General features: G+C 36.7%; 1 long non-coding RNA gene across 1 annotated transcript; it reads left to right on the top strand.

The window, feature by feature from the left end:
- Positions 1-11,673: 11,673 nt before the first annotated feature.
- LOC113047324 (uncharacterized) lies at positions 11,674-15,918 on the top strand. Its single transcript, XR_003276238.1, has 4 exons — positions 11,674-12,628; positions 12,725-12,878; positions 12,995-15,759; positions 15,856-15,918. It is a non-coding gene; the product is annotated as an uncharacterized LOC113047324 (long non-coding RNA).
- Positions 15,919-24,748: the final 8,830 nt, after the last annotated feature.

The raw sequence follows: 24,748 nt of genomic DNA, 5'->3' as shown, positions 1-24,748 counted from the left end.
TTTTTTGTGATTTCTAATTATTGATTATCCCCCATCAATGTCTACGGCAGTTATCGCCCTGATCAGACACATGCTGTGGCACTATCATGCAGTCTGTAATGATGTGACATTAGCAAATATTAGCGATTTTTTCCTAACATTTGTTTGAGTAACATGACCGTTAATATGAACTCACAATTGAATGTAACATAAAACAATTTATTACTTTTCATTAAAATCTTTATTTATGCTAAAAAAGCTTACATTTATGTGTCTTTTTGTTCGCTGTAGCAGCCATGTTGCCGAGATAATTCATACCCCTTCGTCTGAAGTGTGGTCCCGAAAAATCTTCGTTTAAAGGGCTATCTGGCCTAAGGGGTAGACTTGGGATTGGGCAAATCTTAATATTCATGAGCCAAACCTGCGCCTCAGTCAGAGTCAGAAGCTCAGAACACAGTGCAGAGTGAATGATGTCTGATGCTGCAGCTGAGTTCCAACGACAGAAAGAGTCTCTCTTCCTAAAATATGAGAAACTCTCAAACATTGATTTCACCATTAAATGAGTCTTTGAAGATTTGAGACAGACTGTTCACAAATGTTTTCATAATATATATATGTTTATATTCTTGTGATAATGTAGAAAGTCTATTAAAAAGTTAAAGTAGTGTGAGATATGTATTTGTGATGTTGTTGTGTTGGTTTGTGTGCCTCTGAAGAGCATCTCTGGTTCAGAATCATGTAGCCACAGTTTCCTCCACACTGCAGTATGTGAATGAGAAGGAGCGCCCCCTGGAGGCCTTGTTCGTCTTCCCTCTGCCCGCTGATGCTGCTGTCTGCCACTTCAGTGTCGAGCCCTTCCAGGATAATTGCAGAGCCAGTGGGGTGGACATCATACGGAGTAGAATCCTTTTTGTGTTGGAGGAATAGTTTCTTCCTCCAATTGTTGCCAAATACTTTGCCTAAAATAAGATAAACATTAGTGTGCTCACAAGACAGCTGTATTAAAAACTGTAATGAAATAATATTACATATAAATAATTTATTTATTAGAATCCTTAGTCAAAAGCAATATACAAAAAGAGGTGTTTGGTATTTAACAAATTCAGATGTACCATTGCATTGTAGCAGGCCTCCTCCTTCAGTTTGTTTTCCAAAATTTGGAGGTCCACTATGTTGGTTATTGGTAACTCTACACCCTCTGGCAGGTTTGCTTAGTCAGACACAGTAAGTTACAACATATTATCTACTATCACAGTAGCATTTACTGTTGTATTTTGACAATTTGTGTATGGGGGGGGGGGGGGGGTTCTAATCTTGAAAAAGTAAAGTAAGCTTGCTTGCGTGTAATTGGCTGCCTTTTTGACTCTGATACAGAGGCTGGTGGAGCTAGTTGAGCTGGTTGTGATGGTTGTGGACATGGGGATGGTGGCGATGGTGGAATTGGTTCTGTGCACTTATTTATTTTTATTATGTCTTCTTCTTCAGAAGAAGAAGATTGACCCTGATCAGGATACCGTGAGTTGGGTCTAGTGTAAAGTTATGTTGGGTTATGGTTCACATTCTACATTCCTATCCTGGGTACTTATTTCACCTGTGTAAGTTACATAATAAATGCAACAACAAAGAGACTCACTTTCTTTATCCGATGAAACTTTCCCAGCATACTGTCACTTTCAGAATTGAGACAAGAGGAGGTCTCAGCCCTTTTAGCCTTCTGTCTGGCTTTCTCATAATCTGCTACAGAAGAAGAAATATACATTAAGTTTCAGGACTGTAAAATATGATGAGCTGAACATTCGTCATCACAGTTTTAGAAATTAAACATTCTTAAGGCACTCCTTGATACACAAGGTCAAACTAAATATTGCAAGCAGTTACCCAATTTTGTTAGGTACAAAGGTTAATGCAGCATATCTATAATTAATAAATACAGTAAATAGCAGTATGTGGATTTATTCTAAAGATAAAAACTTTTAACAATATGCATTCAATTAGTTTTTATTGACAATCATGCTGATATACAGAGCTGGGTAGATTACTTATGAATTGTAATCAGTTACTGATTACAGATTACATGAAATTTTTTTAGGCAGTATTATAATCTCTTAGATTACACATTTTTGGTAACGTAATCTGATTACTTTTGGATTACATTTAGATTACATTTGTGCTAACCCTTATTTGATATCACATATATTCAGTTAGCCTGATCTTGTACTTTTTTGCAAAATGTATATATATATATATATATATATATATATATATATATATATATATATATATATATATACACAGTAGCTTCTTTTTCAACTGCAATATATAGAGAAAAAAAACTAACACTAATTTACCTTGCTGTTAGAGTTTGCTAGCAACACTAAAAAACTTTTGTAAATCAATCATGCACTTGTCAGAGTAAGTTTTTGTTTTGTTTTGTTTTTTTGCACAAATGTAATTTGTCACACATAAGGCATAATTCAAAAATATAAAGTGTTAGTAGTTTGAAAAAATCAAGAATAAAAACCGAGTTAATAATAATTATTGCTAAATGCTGGACCGTTCCCATTTCGCTCTGCATATGGAACCTGAAGATTTTTTTTAAACCAAGAATGAACTGAAATGAAAATGAAATGAAAACATTTAGCTTTTTATCCATGTTTATTTATTTATTTGATATTTGCCTTACATTGATTGCTGTTACGCTTTTTAACTTAAAAAGATTAAACTTTCGAACTTTTAAAAGTTAAATGGAGATGTCTACATTTACGTTGAATTCTTACGTTATCCTTACATTAAATTAGAATAATAAGACATTATGGTTGTTATTATTATTACAATGAAATCAGTATCAACAAACTCCATCCGTCCAAATGAATAAATTATGTTATTAGAATAATGTTTTACTTTTTTGACATACAAAATATGAAATGCTAGAAAAATACACTGATACTTTTAAAGGGGGGGTGAAATGCTATTTCATGCATACTGAGTTTTTTACACTGTTAAAGAGTTGGATTCCCATGCTAAACATGGACAAAGTTTCAAAAATTAAGTTGTATGTTTTCTCCTTCCGGTTTGTCACAAGTTTGGGAAAGTTTTTTTCGAGTATGGCTCTGTGTGACGTTAGATGGAGAGGAATTTCCTTATATGGGTCCTGAGGCACTTCTGCCGGAAGAGCGCGCTCCCGTATAGCAGAGCACTGAGAGCACAACAGACTTCACTGATCAGAGCGAGAGCGTCGCCAAATGTCACAAAAGGAGTGTGTTTTTGGTTGCCAGGGCAAGACAACCCTGCACAGATTACCAAAAGAGAAACAGCATTAAGGGACCAGTGGATGGAGTTTATTTTTACAGAGCATCAACGGAGTTGTGCAAGTGTTTTTGTTTGTTCCCTGCATTTCGAAGATGCTTGTTTTACAAACAAGGCCCAGTTTGACGCCGGGTTTGTGTATCGTTTATTTCTTAAGGATGATGCAATCCCAATGAAAAAGGGTCATGATCGTGTGTTGGAACCGCAGGCGGTGAGTAAAACTGCTTCAAATATCTCTGTGTTGTTAACTTAGCTATCGGCGCGTAAGCACATCAAGTAAACAACATGCGATGTTGTCATCAAACTGCACTTTCCACATGTACAGCTTAAAAAAAAGAAAAGACGACATAAAGTGGAACTTAGTCATTTTCCAAAACCGCTAAGCAACTATATACAGTTTCAGTACATACCACATAGAGACGTCTTATTAAATTTCAGTCTCTGGATCTGATTCTGGATCCGTAATCATTTTGGGAGTAAGGGGATGTGTTTGTGTTTGTGTTTGCTGTCAGCTGCATTATGTGTCACTCCAGACTCTACCACCCATTGACGCAGTTCACCGGGCAAGTTTTCAATGTTGTCAGTGTCATCTGCATCACTGAAAAGCTCTTCCTCTTCGCTGAAACTGCTGAGACAATCACTGAATCTGTCAGTGTCAGTGTCCTGTCAAGATCAATGTTTTCTGTGTTGTTTTCAAATACTGAGATGTTATCACAAGTCATGTCTTCATCCTGTGATGTTTCATAATTTGCCAAAAGAGATTCCTTGGGATTGACCACTTGGGTTTCAGTGTAATTTTTTGGGGAGTTTGGAGCTCTTGAAGAATATTCCGGACCCGCCTCCACGTGGAAACCGAACTCACACCTCCAAATTGTGCCATGTTTCTACAATAATTAAAACACAAACATCTACATTTACATCTATGTAAATGTCCCTGCTAAAATAAAAACAATAGAAACCACAGAATTTGTAATGGTTTTACTGGTTATAATGGGAATTGTATTGGTTTGAATGGAAATTGTAATGATCCCTTTTGGTCTGTACTGGTAATTTGTCAGGAAAAACTTTTATTTTTTTATATTCACTTTTTATGTTATTAGTTACTCATCTTAATACTTGGATATAATTATCAATTTACCCAAAAACGGTGTCATGCCAGCAGCATGAAATGTAGTATTTATGTTTCATTCATACTCGAAGCCAGAGGGCGCCCATAAAGTACAAATTGAACATTATAGACGTTTCATGATGTTACAGGAAATACTTTTTCATGGACACATTTAGCAGTAGCCTGGGATGCAAATTTGCTACTTATCGAAACCAGTTTGAAGACATTTTGTGTGATTCGTGTAGATCCGGTGAGTCTTTTTAATTGGTGGGTTTGTATATTCGTGCGTGGTCTTGAATTATAAAAGCAAAGTTTTCGATTTGCAAAGTGTTTTTTTACTTTTGAGAATCAAAGTGGTGGAGTAGCTTTACTTTATTATTGTACTTAAATACATTTTTCAAGTGACGTGACATACCAAGTATGGTGACCCATACTCAGAATTCATGCTCTGCATCCAAATTGCACACACACAGCAGTGAACACACACTCGGAGCAGTGGGCAGCCATTTATACTGCGACGCCCGGGAGCAGTTAGGGGTTCAGTGCCTTGCTCAAGGGCACCTCAGTCGTGGGGGCGGATGGGGGGCAGGTGGCTAATTGGGCTTAAGCCCCGAATGTTTTGTCAAAAGCCCCGAATCTTTAAGTTAATAATAATAATAATAACCTCAACTTTGTTTTATTTCCTCTTAGTCTTTCAGACTGGAGCGGCAAAAAAATGAAACCAAAGCTCTATTACTGTGCGTGGTGGCGGACGGTCATCAATCAGCTTGTCTGCCAACTGCCGATAAAAACTAACTAAGAAGAATATAAATCATCTTCTTCGTCGTTGTCATCAGAGGCCGTTAGGCTTTTGTATTTCACCGGCGTCATAGCGAGCTTACTGGCTAACTGGTTGAAATTAACATTATGGACATTAAATTTTTTTTAAAGGAACACTAACAGTAAACCTCACCGGCCAGAGAGAGATTCAGAAGCAGCGTCAGACAAACCGCGGACAAGTGTTACAGGTTTGTAAATCAGCTGTTGTGACACTTGAGTTATGTGACTGTATTACTAGCTAGCGTCATATTGTTTATCATACTGTGCTATTATAATTTTAGTAAATGTTCTTCAGTTGGCCTGATATTCGATTCAGAGTATTTAAGAGCACATTTACCTGGCATTGCAGCATTTGCTGTTTACTAGTAATGTTAGAGCAGCCTAAATTATTATGGCATGGATTCTGGTGTAGCAAATTTGTCTGCTAAGCACAAACTAAACAGAGCTGAACTCTAAAGATTAATAATGATGTTTACACCAAATTCCAATTTTACCTATGTAAGCTAACATAAATAGTCAGATAATTAAATAAAAAGTAAATGTATGCATTTAGCAGACACTTTTATCCAAAGCAACTTACAGTGCATTCAGGCTATCAATTTTTATTAAGTTACAGGAATGCTGTAATGGTTAACGATAATAGATAATGGTTGCTTAGGGGTGAAAATTAGTCATCCTTAACATTTTTGGTGTTTTGGATTCACTACAGTTGGAGAACAATTAAATACAAAATTGGTTGTAGGCTCTACTGGGTGAATTTAATTTATTTTATTTTTTTTGTACTGAGTAACTATCATCATTTTTAGGCATTCTATCATCTCAAACAGTGTGCATTTAGCTGACGTAAATGGGAAAAGAATCTCCCCAGGGGAGTATGCCCCTGGACCTCCCTAGATTTGGCCTAAGCCCCGAATGTTGACATCGTCTGGCTCTACCCGTCGGTTGTGATATTGGCGGCCTGAGACTCGAACCTTAGGGTTGGGAGTCAGACTCTCTAACCACTAATCCACAACTTCCCCTGTATCTGTACTTCACTGGAGTAGTTTTATTTTGAGTAACTTTTACTTATACTTCACTATATTCCAATGCATAATATCGTAAATATTTGGTTACTCATTATAATATATTACATGCTCTGACATGCAGAAGTGGTGTCTGATTCAAGAACAAATTATTATTTTCAATGACCATTTTAAATTGGTTCGCAAATTCAAGTATAAATCAAAAGAACAAACACACAATTGTGTCATATGGTTTATTTGTGTTCTACAAGTCATCTCTGGTATTTTCTTAAGACTATTTATAATGTAATTCTTATTGAAAGAACATAATGCTGTTGAATGTCTCAAAAGTGGAAGAACAAGTCCATTTGAATGAAACAGTTTAATTCATTTCTGAGGTCAAACAACAATAACTATCAGCAATTGTAACTAAGGAATGAAGGCTACTTTGCTCATTTTTTTTTCACTAAAGAGAGCACAGGATAAGAAATCTAAGTCTAAGTGTGCCACTATACATACAAGCATTATTTTATTTCTATAAAGACTCTTATTTACTAATGTATGAATAGCGTAACAAAATGTATGTTCAAGACTGTAAGCATATAAGATATAATATGGGTATAATGTAACAAACTCGGAAGTGTCATAAATCCAGGTCTTGTGGTTATGTTTTAAAACACGGTACTGTATTGTGAAACTTGACTTGATCCTTAGCAGGAATCAACATTTGTGTGCATTGTGACTTGAGAGTTCAATCAAGACATGATGGTAAAGACTTGGTTTTGACTTGAACATATTTGACCCCCATCTCTGCTGGTATTGTCCCTGATTACCAGTGTAACCAGTATTATATCATGGCAAGCCTGTACCAAATATTTGAAGTTAAAAGATCAGTTCAGAAATTGGGAGGAAGAAAAAACAACAACAAAGATTTAATCTTAGGTTATTATATTGGATTTGGATGCTTCTGTTTTCCTATTTTAAATTAAGGCTGTATTCCCTGGCAACTGTGCATTAAAATATATATTATACTACAGGGCTGTTGAATGCTTGAATCTTATTGGTTGGGTATCTTTTGAATTTGAACAATTCCGATTTCAATTCCTTGTTTCAATTCCGGTTCCTTACGATTCTCGATTCCAATTCATTTAAGAGGCAGGGTCAAAAAAGGTTTAGGATATTTTAAATGATCTAGCTAACCAATGGCTTTTCTGAAGGAAATTGTCTGACTTTCTCCATCAATTTTAATTTTATGAAGTTTTTACTTTTTTTGAACTTTACTATAAATTTCTCACAGGGCTTTTTTCAACTACAATTTAAATATTAAATCTATGAACTTGAATATAAATATTATAAATTATGAATATATTTTCACAGGGGTATTTTTAATCTTTATTATTGAAAACCTCATGAAAACACATTTACACATGAGTGTATGATGCTGCAGATACTTGAACATGTTACCGTGCTCCCACTGATGTTGCATTTTGCCGAGATTTCGTTCCATTTAGAAAAGTGAAGCCACACTTTGGACCGCCGGCGCACGCTATCCATGTTCGACTCGCTCGGTTATGCCAACACTTCCGGTGGACGCTTCTTCGTTGGTGTTCAGCGGTTTCTTCTTCTTCCGGTCGGTGGACTGTGAATCAAAATGTAAACTTTTGAACGATTCCGGGAAAATCACAAAGCTAGTCCCGGTTCCATTCAATACTCGATACCCAAGCCTTATTGGTTGATGAACATTCTCTCTATCTCTATAAGATGAAGGAACAGCTGATCATAGCTGTATATGAATTGCCATTTTGAAAAAAAATTAGTAGCAGAGCTACTGCAAGAGATTTTTAGTGCTGCAAATCCATTTATCCTTTGCTGAAATTTCCGCGTCTTCATGGAGAGAGCACGTCATGGTTGCTTAGCAGTGTTAATTTTGACACTAAATTTTTATTTAGTTTTAGTCTTAGTCTTTTGACTATAATTCTTTTTAGTTTTAGTCAAGTTTTAGTCATCTGATTTGTTTTAATTTTAGTCTTATTTTAGTCGACTAAAATTGCTTGGTATTTTAGTCGACTAAAATAAGACTAAAATCAATAACAGATTTACTAGACAATTTTTTACAGCTGGTATAGGAAACAAACTTAACCAAAATATATAAAACACAAATTCAACTTTATTTCAACACAACTGTGTCTTTATTTCAATTCAAAAGCTTTTATGCAGCAACAAACACATGATAATGTAAACAATAACTAGCTGCCAATTGACCATCAATAAAAGAAAAATAAAGTTAGGTCCAGGACCTTAAAGCTTACAGCTGAGCTGAACAATAAGTGCATACATTTAAAGTAAATATTTAATAAGTTGGGTGGATAAAAAAAGTAACAAGATTTTATAAGGTATTCATTTGTCATTTCATGTTTTAAATACTACAATATTGCTAGATTTGTATGTATAATGATAGGATGTGAACATTCACGTTTCACATGACTAATATAGAAATATTTGTGATATTGTCAACAAGTAGAACATTATAAAATATACTAAACATTAGTATTAATCAAATGTATTTATCATGATATTACGTATTAGTATTGTGCTCGCATCTAACTTGAAGAAGGGGCTATTTTACAGTACTAATCAGTTCGTAATATTTAATGCTACAACATCTACGCACTGCAGTCTTCCAATTTTGCTTAGCTCAATAAACAAAAGAACATCGTTGTGAAATTACATTTGAGAAAATGTCCAGGTGGCTCGTCTGTAAATGTCTTTTCAAATTGGTGGTGTTCTTGCCACGAATGAGCGCTCCGCGTGCTTTACGCTTTGTTTTGTTTTGTTCGTCGTCAAACGTGAATTTAGCTGTGGACATTTTGTCGCTTCCCGGGAGCTCATTTAAAAACTGAAAACCTTCGCTTCACGTCTCAATAAGTCAGGCTCTGATTGGTTCTCTTCTCTCATGCAGTCTGTTCCGTTTTGCTGGTTCTTTTGTTCATTCCTCGCATCTCTCCCGTCTGCTGATTTTATTTTCGTCACAGTCTATTTTCGTCTCGTCCTTTATTCGTTGACGATTATGTCAATCAATTTAGTCATAGTTTTAGTCTCCATCAGTGCCTTCTTTTTTAGTTTTCGTTTCGTTTTCGTCCGCAAAAATATATTCGTGACGAAAATAATGACGAAAATATTTAGTCAACGAAATTAACACTGTTGCTTAGCAACGGCAGATGCCTCAGGAGCGCTTCTGCCCGAGCGCTTTGAAAAGAAGGAGAAAGTGGCATGCCTAGCGTTTCACACGCGTTTTTAGGTGCGATATGTGAACGGTGTGAACTAAATCAGTGACATGCTTTCAGTCAGGGTGAAATTATTGTCAATAATTGACGGACTGTAAAATTAACTTTAACTAGACTACGTCACGTTGATCGACATGAATCTGATACAGAATAGGTTTTCACTATCTGAGCAGATATTCTCCCATTAGTGCAAATGACGTAACGCACCCTTCGTTTCTCCATTATAGATTTATTTATTTTAATTGTTTTCTTAATATTGTAATTACTTTTGATATTTGTATCATAGTTATACATTTAACTTAAATGAAAATTGTTTTAAAAAACTACTTAACTTATCTCAGGAAACCTAAGTCAATCTGTGTCCACAGAAAGAAGCCGGGCTATGCTATGGGTTCAAGTGACCCAGTTTTTTGGGGGGTTAGTTCAGCTGCATAAATTTATTAATGGAGTATAAAATAACTTGGCTTAGTCTTCACTTTTTAAACTAAAGAAAAATTATCCTTGTTAAAACTATAGAAGTTTTTCAGTCAAAATAATTTGAGTGATTTTCTGTAAAATCCCTCGAACGTTTAAATTGACAAGGCTTAAAGATATGTGCAAATGATAAACTTTTGTGACAGATTTGTCACTGGTCTCTTTGGGTCAGCTGTCCTGAGCATTCATGTAGTCCTTTACTCTCAAGCCTAGCCTTATAAATGAATTCAATTATTCATTGGGTCATTCACTAAGACACAATGGCCTTCCATATTGTTTTCTTTCATCATTGTTTCTTCATTTATTGTATGGGAATTGGAATAAAGTACAAAAGTTGTTTATTTTGAAAAATTATCATGGGAGGGTGCCTCTAATTTTTTTTTTTTATATATATATTTATATTTTTAAATATTTATCCATCCTACAAAACCTACATAAGAGACCAAAAAGGTCAATGACAAGTGGGCCCCACATTGGCTTTTGTAGGTTTATTGTGGGCTTGCCCACAAAAAACCTATGGGACCTAAGGGCAATACCTGCCCCACATGGGCTATCCCTAGGGTTGCCACCTTCAATACAGAAAAATAAGGGACGCCTGGGGGGGGGTACACCCCTCGGGGCCACGATGACCACAGGTTCGATGACGTGCCAGTGGTGGTAAATCACAAATTAAAACATGTTTTCATAAAAATATTAATTGCTAATGAACTTTAGTAATTGTATAAGGTGGCGTGAACACAGATTTTGGATAAAATATTTGTCATTGTTTGCAGACAGTAACACCATCCAAACAGTGAAACCACATAATAAATAACCGATCTATAAACACTTTTTTTTATTATTGATAAGTTAATCTATTTTATATAGTCTATTGTTAATTCTACAGTAGCCTATTGAATAATGCAATAATTTAAATTACTTAAGTTGTTTATTTGCTTCACTTAGGCACTTTATTTTTATTATTAAATATATCTCTCTTATCTCTTATTAAAATAATGCTTATGTGTCTGACTGCAGCCTACACCTTAACCGTAATAAACAAATCGCTAACACTTTAAAATAAGGTTCATTAGTTAACTACATTAATTAACATTAACTAATAATGAACTGCACTTATACAGCAATTGTTCATCTTTGTTCATGTTAATTTACACATTTAATAATACTTTATTAAAATCTTTTTAATATTAGTTAATGCACTGAACTAACATGAACAATGAACAGCTTTATTTCTATGACCTAACATTAACATAGATGAATAAATACTGTAACAAATGTATTTCTTACTCATTGTTAGTTCATGTTAGTTAATACACTAATGTTTAATAAATTAACCTTATTATAAAGTGTATGAATGTTGTTCTCCCGAGGCATGCTGTCGAACATCTGACAAGTGTGCAACAGAGAACACTCGCTGATAAATTGTGCATTTGGCTTGATACTCATTTCCGCTGACACTTTCCAGCCAAGTATTTGATTCTTCCCACTTTCGTCGGTACTTTTGCGTCCGCTTTCGTTTCAGCGCTGGACGCGGGGGGGTATCTGGAGCAGCCTACGCCATTCTTTCATATCGACTCTCTGCCAAGAGACCCGCCCTCCTCTGACTCTGATTGGTCGTGAACCTGAAACAAACCAATCAATTCACAGATGGCAGTGAGTATTAGCCAATCAGGGGCAGAATAGGACGAGTCTTCACAGAACGCCGGTGGGATGATCTGCATGAGATGCTGCATTGAAGACAACTCCGAAAATACGGGACAAACCCCGTCCCGTATTGATTCAAAACTGGACGTGCTATTTGATTCTCAAATACGGGACGATTCCGTATTTTAAGGGACGGGTGGCAACCCTAGCTATCCCAGTGGGCTTGCCCACAAAAAACCCACATAGGGGCCCCAAAGGGGTTTAGTGTGGGTTTGCTCTGCCCACATTGTCCCACAGAAAACACGCAGTGGGCCAGCGTGGGCATGTTTGCTGGGTAGTTTTGAGTGCGGTAAGGGGCACTTTTAGGCTCCTAGTTTTTTTTTTTTCTAAAGTAACATTAAGCACTGGTTCATGTGCTGGTCATCGCCTAATTAGGAACCGGAGTAGATAAATATCACGTGTGATTTTTTAATATATGCAAGTCTGTCTTTATTTTAAAATGTGTCAGAGCATATTTACATATTAGTTTTTCATTAGAGTTAAAAATAATTGAATACATCTTTAATTTATTTACTTTGAGTTTTATTGATGGGATTGAACGGGAATCATTAGAAAGTCCTGAGGCGCTCAAACCTTACGACGACGCCACAGAGGGTGTTCAAACAGAACTATATAAATATATAAAGAGTCACTTTCTTTAAATTATTTGTGGGTTTGTTGTAGTGGTCAGTGAGTTTCACAGCGATGGGACAGCGAGGTACTAAAGTGAGTCCGATGACGGTTGGCGAGGTGTTCGATCAACATATACGTACACCCCCAGCACCAACACGGTGGATCAACATCCTCATCATCGCTGTAAGACCCCTGATGGAGCTGGAGGAGGAGGAGGAGGAGGAGAGGAAGAGCAGGACGTGGTGGCGGAGGTTGTGCTCTTTCTTTAGAGCTGCCAAACCCCAGAGAGCAGCTCAGGTCAGAGAAGAGGAAGATGGCATGGGCTGGAAGAAGTAGTGATGGTAAATAACACATCCATCTTATGAAAATTAATACCATCAAACACAATAACAAAAATACAAACTCTCAAAAACACCTATTCCAAAATGTACTGCCAGGCCATGACACTTGACCAAGACACGTCTCTCAATGTGTGAAAGTGGATGTAGTTTAACAGACTACATCTTCAGTCGCTACACCTCTGGAGATCAGCTGGGGAAAGGTGGAGTTGGTGTTGTGTATGGAGGCAGACGTTCAGATGATGATCCTAAAGTAAGCGGATATGAATAACACATTATCAAGCTAGAAAATGTTTGCCCTGTATTATCCTCATCATCCTTTACTCTTTTAGTGTACCTTAAGTTCATTTTGTTTTGTTTGTTTATCAGGTGGCTTTGAAATATGTAACGACAACACACTAGTCCGTCCCATCATCCAAAACCTCTTCCAAAAGAGGTCACCCTCACCACCCTGCCAAACACAGGTCCCAGCGTGCCAGAGATAATCAGTCTGCGTGACTGGACGGACCCCCCTGACCTCTCCGTCATGGTCCTCGAATGTCCCTCTCCCGGTGAGAATCTGGAGGAGTTCATCAGGCGTCACGGTGGAAGTCTTGATGAAGAAACACATGGCAGTGTACCTCCGTGACGTCAAACTAGAGAACATCCTGGTACACAGGGAGACATCCCAAGTCAGGCTGATTGACTTCAATGCGGGGACATTTTGAGGAGGACACCGTACAGGATACTTATATATGATATTATTAATTTCTTCTAATAGCGCTGCATTAAAGCAAGCTTACACGTCTCTCCTGCAGGCACAGCAGTGTCCTCCCCTCCAGAGTACCACAGCGGGCCGGCGACGGTCTGGACACTAGGGACTGTGATGTTCACTATGTTGTGTGGACACCTCCCTAGTGACTGTGACCTGGTCCTGCTACAGTGCAGGCGCTGGTCCAAACCCAGCCTGTCACACGGTGAGATCTTGACTAATTCAGAACCATACAACACATCTGGGAGCTTAGAAGAGCCTGATCAAACAGAGCAGATGTGAAGTGTGTCTTCCTGCACAGAACGCTGTGACCTCCTCAGGACTCTCCTGCACGAGAAGCCAAGCGGAGACTTGATCTGGGGCGAATCATGGCCCACAACTGGTTTAGGGAGGTGAACCTAAGATCAGCTGTAAAGAATTAATATCCTCATGAGAAAGAACCTCAGAAAAGGTATTTTCTCTGTTATGGGACTAACCTGGGAAATGAATCTGTAGTTCCTTCATGCCATGTCAGAGCTGATGTCTCGAATGACCTCAAGAACTCAAAACTAGCCGCCACACGCTTTCGGTCAGATAAAAGAGACTAAAACATAAATACGACACATTTATTTCCCTTTCTCCTTTAAAAAAAGTTTTACTTTTAGACAATATTTCAAGACACGATTCAATTTACAAAGCAAAAGGTACTGGTTAAATATAAAATGGAGACCAAACACCATTGTCCACACAGTGCAGCAAGATGCAACCAGTTCTGGGCTGTTTGTTATGCAGGTTATTTTTATTGTTTTGTAAATGGATTTATGAAATCAATACAAATAATTTATTATTAATACTAACAGCATTATCAATATGACATGAACGATCGATCCCAATCAAGAAAACATCAAGAAACTGAGATGACGGATGGCAAACAATATTCTTCATGCATCAGGTAATATAACAAGCATCCAGTAATTCAAAAGAACATCTACTGGAATATTCCAAAAGACTTACTGAACTGTATTAGACAAAGAATGAGAGGAGTAAATAACATGCATGAATAAGTAAATATAATCTGCTGTAGAATCCAAGGAGGATTACTGTACTGTGGATGGAAGGAAGATAAATCCCACAGCAACACTCTTTGGGTATATATATTGAACTAAAATGTGATAAAACATGTACTAGCAATACAACTGTGCATGTGTTTACTTTTTAATGGTACATTTCTGTTTATTTTTGTAAGATGCAATGTGAACAGTGCCAAAGATGGTTTCATGCATGCTGCCTTGGACTATCTCCGGTCATTATACTTGGACAGGACCCCAGTGGTATTGCTCATTATGTGACTAGTGGAAAAAAGTCCACTTAAATATTTGTGCAGTGTTACAATACCGAAATTTGAAAGGCTGCCTACATTTTGTGAACATAGATGTCATTTTGTAGAAAAACAAAAAACAATAGAAAGACTGACAGGGTGTTATTTATAATGGTGGTAAGTTTGTGCAAAAGTGTGCAAAATAAGTTTTCTTTTTATTATATTGTTTCTGAATTTATAAAAGAAATGTGTTGTAGAAGATACAGCAGTTCCACTACCTGCTTGTGCCTAATATATTTACCAAAATAATACAGTAGAGTTGCCAATGGACAGTATATACAGTATAGGGTGTTACTGTCATATTTTCAGCTGTAGTAAGTCAGTCTGGTCTCTATTAACATACTGCAAACACTGAAACATTAAATAAAAAAACACTCGCTACGTCATGTGGTGAGTTTGCTTTGAAGGTGTGTGACAGCACGTATGAAATGTTCACTGAAATGGGAGGATTTTATTGTGTTTATAATTGTTATTTTTCCAGTTAGCAGAACATATTCTGCACCAGTGCCGAACTGCAGGCGCTGCAATGCAATCTCAGTGACAAATGCCTTTGTCAGCTGAACTTGATCGACATCACGGAGAACGTTACAGGTGTCACAGACATACATCATCTCTCGGAGAAGGAGAAAAAACACGAGAGAGCAGAGGTGCACATGGATAGTGGGAGCAGTGTAATGTAAGTGAGTAATTTAAGTAAGTAGTGTAATGTGTAATCGAGCAAATATTTGCATCCCCTGAGAGAATTGGCAGGCGCCGCCACTGTTCTGCACAATACACATATTCACTTCTCCAATGAACCACACGATATAGCATGATTTAGACTGGAGATTACATCAACACTGCTTGAGCAATCTGGTGTTTTTATTTATTTTAATCATAAAAGTTATTGATATTGATGTGCATCACTTTCATTAGTGTTTTGATAATCTGACCTAATAAAAGCATACCCTGCTACTGTATTATAACTCAGAGATGACCTGATGTGGGGAGGCAGGAACATCGGATGACTCTGCAGATCATCTCCGGGTAACCTTTTTATTATTAATATGTATTGGTGTGGAATACTAATAAACACATTTACTGACAGTATTGCAAACATTATTATTATTATTATTTTTACAGATTTCCTGTGATGAGTGTGGGCACTGGTTTCATATCAACTGTGTTAATAACCCACAGGCTAAGAATCTAAATGCTTTTCTTGCAATAAATACAATTGCATTTTAAAGCCATCATTTTTTTGTTTGTTTGTTTGTTTGTTCATTTTTGTAAATTGTTACACCTGCTGTAATTTGTCTTTACTTATTTAAATAATTTATTTTTAATTAAAACGAAGTAACATTTAACAACATCAGTGACAAACATTGCGTTTAAAATAAGCCTGCGCTTGATAACCAAAGCCTTAAACACACTTCAATCGGTTTTAAGTTCGGGAACATCTCGCTTCTCAAATCCATTTTTAAGTTCCAGAGAAAATACTGTACTTTTGAAGCATTTAGCTCCCCGTACATCCAGTTGTGCTTCATGCGTAATTAGCTCTGGTCACCGCTAACTTCGGTTGAGTGAAGGGGACATTCCTCCATTTCGACGGCGATGAAGGGAAAGACAAGACCCCAGCTGCTGACCCCAGCTCCAGACATCAACACACAGGAGTCAGGACATCCACACACAGCTCCGGACATCCACACACAGGACATCCACACACAGCGACGATGATTTTGTCCTCTAGTGTACTGTTAACTCGGATTTCCCTCCGCTCGCTACGTCGGAATCACGTCACTACTAGAGCAGGCTCCTGGTTACTTAAAGCTGCGCGAATTTTCGCCAAAGTTAAGATTTTTCAGCTCTCTCAGTTGGCACCGCGGGTTGTCTATCTTTATAGTTTGTCTTTGCTTTGACTTAACATGTAAATCACTCGCGCTTAGCTTCATTCGCGTCTGCTGTGAGCACCGTCATCACATGAGCCACGGAACAACGTTCTTAACGGGGCAGCACCCAACAAGTTGCAATTAAACTTTTATTTTATAGAAATGGTTTAGTGTTTTCCAGGAAAAGTTTGTCAATATCTTAGCAGTTTTCAGTTACGCTAACTGTATAGATTAAGTTGTTGTTTACGAAACTCTGTTTTTAACCAAATCTTTGTGTGTATATGAGAGATTTTGATAGCTCTGTGGGTGTTTTGTCAGCCTGTTATTGGAAAAGGCTGTTTGATCTTTCATGATAAACAGATATTAATAGAACTGAACAGAACTGAAGCTAATGAAAGGAGATATACTGACTTAGAAATACAGGTGAACTGAAGAAGCTCATGAAATACATTAATATGCATTTTTCAGAATATAATTAATCAATTTTAGGAAGTCCTTGACATCAAAACAACCTAAAACGAAAAATGTATAATTCTGTTATTTTAAGATTATATTATGAGTACTAAAATGTCTTTATTATGTATGTTATTATAGTTTGTAAAATATGCCAGTGTCGATTAATTATTAGTTTAATTTGTTCTGCACATTTAGTATATTTTGTAGTAAAAACAAAAGTGTCTTTTTGAACATTTGTCGTTCTTTGTTAATAACTCTAAACGCAATAGCTGCACATTTAATTGAATCTAATCCTACAGTTACCTCTGTACGCTATTGGGGGTTAAAAATCACTCCATCAGAACACATAGTTCATCACTTGTATAAACACTGACCGACACATCACATCACCACATCATCTACAGAAAACAACTCCAAGTCACTATTGGAGTTGTTTTCTGTAGATGATGTGGTGGCGTGTTTTTTTAAGTTGATGTGTAGTCGGTCAGTGTTTATACAAGTGACGAACTTTGTGTTCTGATGGAGTGATTTTTAATTCACATTTCATTGTTAGTTGGACTAAGATTAATTTATTGTTCACACATGAGGGTGATTGTCTATTTATACCTCTCCTTACCTTAAGCTGGGTACACACTAAAATATTTTTTTTTACATCTTTTAAGATCTTCAAAACGTTATAGACCACAAACATGAGGATAAAATCCTAGATTTAACCGTTCTGCTCCAGCAGTGTGTGGTGTGTCATGTGACAAAGACCGAAATCTCACGAGACTTCAGACTATAAGCATGGTGGACGATATGCAGGAAGAAGTTGCAATGAGAGAGTTTGGAGTGATTTCCCCAGAAAATTTACGGGAAAAAAAAAAAAAGGGTTTTGGTGGAGACGTGGAGACGGTGGGGACATGGTCTGTACAAGTTACAGAATGAGCTACAGGTGAGCAATCACAAAATCACACAGATTTTTTTTTTTTTCTTTTTTTTTCTCAGTTCTCTCTTGGGGGTGGCGTGCACACTTTGGATGGGTTAAATGCAGAGCACGAATTCTGAGTATGGGTCACCACACATGGCTGAATGTCACTTCACTTCACACTGCAAATTCATGCAAATTCTATGGCATTACTTCACCAACATGTTCTTATATTGACTACATGCCTCAAAATCATTGTTAAAATACTTCGTGACCACTGTATGAATAAAACATAAACACATTAGAATGATTAACTGTATGCTGATATTATTCAAATTTCAAATCTGAAAATAAATATATTCAGTATTAACTATTGCTGTGCGAAACCAGAGCAAACACAAATAAATATATAAAGCAAATCTAATAATCTAAATGACTATTTGAAACATTAAGTTTTTTTTATTAAATTGTTGTCCTTTTAAAGTTTAGTAAACATATTACTCTGTATCTCTGATTTTACATACCTCAGCTAATGAAATTAAGATGTTTCTTATAAGCTGCCAACTTTCACACCAATGCCTCTAAATAAAATAAAATCACACACCGGTTTGATTCCACTCATCAGCTCGATAGTGAAGACTGCAAAACTAAATTGGGTGTATCTGATTAGGGCGACAGGTTTGGGAAGCACTGCTCTAAACCATGAAAAACAGAATTTACTAAAACTTCTTTCTAATCTTATTTTTTATAACTTTATTGAAAAGTATGTCATCTTGTATCAAATTCAAATGTGTATATTTATAAACATTTTTTATTATTAAAAACAATTGAATAACAATAAGTCAGCCTACTGATCAAATAAAATCAGTATTAACAAAATGATTTTGCACAGACGTGCATGACACAGAACAGGTACCTTTACAGACATTTAATGAGGCTAAGTGATGGCATGAGTGCAGTTAAATTCATACATTCATGTTAAGATCAATATTAAATAGAAAAATATGATATGCTTTAAATAACTGAAATAATATTTTAAAATGAAAAGTCATAATTTTATAACTGATTCATTCAAGAACAAATGCAAGTGAATATCTTTATGAACAGGTAAATTAATCAGTAGCCCCTTTCACATATACAGACTTTTCTGGAGAATTACCAGTAAATTGCCATAAAGAGGTCCTGTGTGAATTTGTTCCAGCACTTTACCGGTATGAGAAGTTGTAACATTACCAGTAAGTTGCCGGAATTCTGCTGTGTGTGAACGCAGAAGCACCTTCTGAGCACGTATGAGTTCAGAATGCAGTGATGTAAGACGTCTACTCCGGGCCAATCATAATAGTCTGACACAGGTGATGCATTCACTCCGCACGGTTTACGAAAATAAAAGAAATGGCATCCAACTGGAGCGACAGTGAAATTAAAGCACTTCTCTTTATCCGGATGAAGAATTTGAGAGGAACTCGAGGCATTCACAGGACAAGAAGTCACACAGCTCTCCAGGCTCAACCATTGAAAGGAAACATGCTGTAGCATTCACGTATATTTGCTACCATAGAAGTCACACAATTCTGTGATGAAAATATATAATCCTGAATATCAATTTAATCAAAATCTTCATCATTTCCTTTGTACTACACTGGTGCTGGTGTAAACACAAACCTGACAGGTGTCCTTTACAGTCGGTGCTATCCACGATCAGATCCTCTGGATCAAATCCAGTTACCTCCAGTACATGACCAGTTAATCACAATCCATCTTGTTTACAGATTCATTACAATACAGCACAACAAACTATGTTACTTGCGATTGAATGGATAGGTCATGGAAAGCATACACGTTGAAAACAAATATTCAGTATACAATAGTGGTCAAAGTAATACCTGTATCGTTTGTGAAAGGATTTTCTCATCTTCATCACTGATTCATTTCTAAAATCTGGTGTCACTGTTTCATTGGTAATGCATGTTGTTTTGGTGCTCGCACACTTGATATTATGTGTAGTGATGCAATCTTTAAAGCACTTCTTCACCAATGGGATGAAATGATCTGCTCCTGCAAATGGCACATTATGTTGGAGCCACCTGTACCTCAGCTCTCCTCGTCTGCAGCAGAGACAGGGTTAATTAGATCACAAAATCATAAGCATTTCATGCTACATAAGAGGTTTTTACATTTTTAATATAAGGTACAATGTAAAGAAAATTCAGCTATAGAAGTAAAGCAAACGCACACCTGTAGAGGTTGAAGGAAAAAAACTGCAGAAGAACAACACATTGCCTTAAGCATAGGTATCCTGTGCTCAATGAAGTGTGCAGTTCTTCTTATTCAGTGAGAAAATTCAGCTAACATTACCACCACTCTTTTTTTATCTTAATTTTTTTTATATATGTACCATGTACCTTGGCCTCTTGTGCCGTCATGCCACCAACAGAAGCTGGAGCATAAAACTGTGCAATGCCTCATGTTGACTGAAGAGCATGTTCTTTGGCCTGATGCCCTTTACTTTTCATATGGACGTTAATGTCGGTCACATCTTGATGGACACATGAGTTCTCCAGCAAACAGAGCTCCAGCAGAAGTAGCTGGTAGTGCCTATGGTGATGAATGGACGATTGGTTGACCAAACACAGTTGTAAAAGTACATCTAAAGATGGCTGCTCCACTTAATGCTTTCTTCTGTCTTGTCCCCTGACTCATCCACTGTCTCCTCTGTGGTTTCTTCAACTGTCCTCTCTACGGTCTCTTTTCTTTCTCCTCTACTGGCTCCCTTGTCCTCTTCTCCACCATCTCTGCCACTGTCTCCTTCTCTGATCTAGCAAGCTTTTTAGGAGGATGACCTCTTGTTGCCCATTATCAAAACGATAATTTGTTTTGTTTTATCATTCTATATCATGCTAGAAAGGGAAGATGGCATATCCTCCACAGTGTGGTAGACATACAGCTTTTGTTTTCAAGTCCTGGCTTTGTAGTAGCTGTGTATTAACCATGCTGTGGGGACTGCCATCAAAAGCAGTGTCCAGGGGTTTAGACTGGCAAGGCTTTTCAAAGAGGTTGGAGTTCTACCATCTTGGAGCCAAAATCAGCTGTCCCTCTGCTTTCCTGACACTGTCTCCAGGTCAATTTGCTTCTGTTTCATATTTTTTTGTGCACACTCCTTCTCTGTCATACGCTTTGCTACTTGCACCAAAAGTTTATGGCTGTTCTTGACAAGCTTCTCAAAAGGGAAAGCAACTATATCATTTAATGAACAATCAAAACTTGCAACATCTTAATGGAGGTGATCCATGGCATGCACATTGTACACAGAGAATTTATTTCCATAGACCTCAGAGCTTTTGATGACAAAATGATTGAGGTCTGCAGCATATGGCAGGAAGTGGTTTGCAGAAAGAAACATCAACATTGAAATGGTCAGGCAAAGGAAGTGGTGGTACAAATCTGGGTCCAGAGTTGCATGGAGTACCATTGGTCTGGTGTAAAGTAGAAACTGTCAGGACTCAGTGGCTTTCCATCTCTCCATCTCCTGAAGGGATTTGGGCTTCCTTGCCATCTCACTCAGCACTGTGTTCCTCAATCTAGAGTTCAGCTCTCTGTTTCGGAGAGAGTCTATGAGGATTAGAGTCCTGCACAGGTAACAAAGGATGGGTCTCACTACTCCAAGACAAACAAGTGTGTATAATCAAGCACAGAAGAGCTGACACATGGGATGCCTGCTCTGATCAGTGGGGTCTCCCCATTCTGGAGTTATGCTCTGTGGGCCATTGGATTGAACTTTTCATCTCTCCTGTAGGGAATGTGTCTTTGCTGTTGAATACTACTTTGCCCAACCATTCACCCTCCTCTTCACACTTCCCACAGCTGTGGCATCCAGTGTGGTAGATGCTACATTTTGCCTGGCGTTCCACAAATTTTGGAGTACAAAGAAGTGTCCGCGAGTCCTTGGGCAGTTCATTGTGTCCATTTTTATGAAAAACTTGGAGTAAGTCATTAAACGATTTGTGTGTCTGGTTATTGGTCTCTGCCCAATCTGCCAAGTCACTATAAAAGTCCAGTCTGTTTTCATCTAGGCATTCATTTCAGTTGCCTCTTCAATTATTTCACAGATAATGATCAAACTTACATTAAACTCATCATCATCCAGACAGAACATTTACCGCTCGTCCATGAACTCTTCTTCACTTTCCTCCTCAACTGGTTTCTTAACCATGGCATTGACCTTCCTCCAGTTTTTAAGACAATCTGAGGCCATTTTAATAATGCTACAAGTGCCTGAAAAAAAAATAATAATAAAGTAAAACGACAAAAAACAGAGAATTAAAATAAAACAAAATAACTTTATTATAAATAAAGTTCAAATCAAACCCTGATGAAGGCTTGTTAGGCGCAAACCGCCAATGCACTAGTGACTCGTTTTTAAATGTAAAGCCATTGTTCATTACTTCGTCAAGTGCCTTGGCTTCATTTCCACACTGATGTAGGGGCATTGGCTGAATGACTGTTTTCAAGCTGTTTATAGCTCCTCTTTGACATGAATCTCTCAGAGTGGTTTTGGCCTGACTGTGCAAGACTCATTTCGCCTTCATTTCGATTTCTTTTACATTCAGAGTAATTTTGTAAATAATAGCCTACTGTAAATGCTCGACATGCCAATAACGCTTTATGCTGTATGACTAATTTTTACTGGAAGTGCAGTTTAAAGGTTAAATTTGATGCATTTTTCATTTTATTTCAGATTACTAATAGACTATAATTATAAAAACTATAGTGTTTTGTTCAAGAATAATTCATTTGTGTATCATTTATAAATGAAATCACGCTCATTAATCACGCACATGGGTGTAGATACAATCATAAAGTCAACTTTATTGGCAGAATTGTCAGGTGTTTACAGTATTTGCAAAGTATATGGTACCATATAAATAATAATTATAGAGGACGTTAATTAGGTAAAGTAATACACAAATTGTAAAGGAGAAATACAACAATAAATATAAAAATATGGTCCTATTATTATATTACAATTTTATAATAATAATAACTAGATAAAAAAAAATTTAAGACAAAAAAACAACACTTTTGCCTTTTAGAATTGCACTCAAAAAAAAAAATCTAACTAGCTTTCTAATCTTTTTGAATTCTATCTATTCTCTTTTCATTATTATACAATTATTAAGTTTTATTTTTATTTATTATATTATTTAAAAGCCCTTGCTACATGTACTGTGTTACGCTAACTGAGACTTGTTATAGCACTCGTATATCATTGCTCTTTTGTTGTTTTTGATTGCTTCTGTTCTCATTCGTAAGTCGCTTTGAATAAAAGCATCTACTGAATGACTAAATGTAAATGTAAACCTAAGTTTAAATGGTAAGCAAGCTTAAATGTATGTACTATTTATTAAATGGTTTCATCTGGATATTAATATTACTGTGATTAACTAAACGAGGGCTTTCATGTCCTCCTCAGACTAAATGCTGAAGGTGCTGTCGCTAGCACGTGGCAGCACCAAGAGAGTTTGATATCACTGATGATTGCTGAATCACATTAGTCTTTCTCTAGACCACTTGACGTTTTAGGCTAAATTTAATTAAATGTTTAAAGGTAGATGACAACATTTTTTGCATGCATAAGGTAATGATGAAGCCTCATAAAAGCACTGAGGATTTCCTCTGACTGATTTGGGAAAAGATTCAAAGCTTTGCGAGTGTCAAAAACATCTGGTGGTTATGAACAAATATAGAAGTCAAAATCCTGTGAAAGACACTCTGTAAGTCACAGCAGTGACCACACACTCCAAAGATCGACTCGTGTAACACAAATCTAAGCTCTTTTTGGCATCATTTTACTTTAAAGAACAGTATAAAAATGTTTCAAACATCCATTAATAATTTGTTAAATGGCCGTGGTGTTTATCACAGTATCCTAGATTTAATTGGCAATCTATTTATAAAACACTCAACACTTACACATTTGATGTTAAATAATGATTTAAAATGGTTATGTTTTGTGTAATTCTTTTTTTATTTCAATGTTCAGAGTACTTTTTTTGGTCATACAAAGGTTGTTAAACCTGCTAAGTTCTGTAACTTAACATACTGTTGTGATGAAAATGTAATAGTTATCATATGAGGTTATTGTACTGTCAGTAATATATAGCCTAGGATGTGTATGTGTGAAAATAATCAAAACTGGCACAACTGAGAATTATTTAATGATTTTAACTGAACCAAATATGAGGGGGAAAAACTAAGATTTTGAGAAATACAAAGTAAACAACAGAACTATTGGAAACCAATTGCAAAACATTTACATATAAACAATCAAACCAATTAACCAATTAACTATATTATACAAGCACACAAACCTAACATCTGAACAATAATCTTTAATAATGGGGGAAAATACTCCCTTAACCTATACAATTTTAACTTGCATCATTTAACACAGATCTTTCTTTTCAAATTCTATTCTTCGATGCTCAGCACCCGGTTGTTCATGTTTTGTTTTAATTTTCAGTTTCAGCTGATCAACGAACTCCTTGTAATCGACCCCAGAAGCACGATCACGCCCATCACAAAAACAGTTTTGAGTTCTTCCATTGTGTTTGGTGTTTGGAGGTGGGTCAGGCTCGATAAGAGAGAAACCTCCACTGCTGTTGAGTTGCAGTTTAACTTGAAGTCCAGGACGGGCACTTGACCAAACCATCCTCACCTCCTGCAACTACAGATCACATACAGAGGTGACACTACTGGCCTTCTGTTACAGTACAGTACTCAAACA

The sequence above is a fragment of the Carassius auratus genome, chromosome 28 (genome assembly GCF_003368295.1).
Source record: "Carassius auratus strain Wakin chromosome 28, ASM336829v1, whole genome shotgun sequence".
NCBI lineage: Eukaryota > Metazoa > Chordata > Actinopteri > Cypriniformes > Cyprinidae > Carassius > Carassius auratus.
This window is presented reverse-complemented; position numbering and strand designations above follow the sequence as displayed.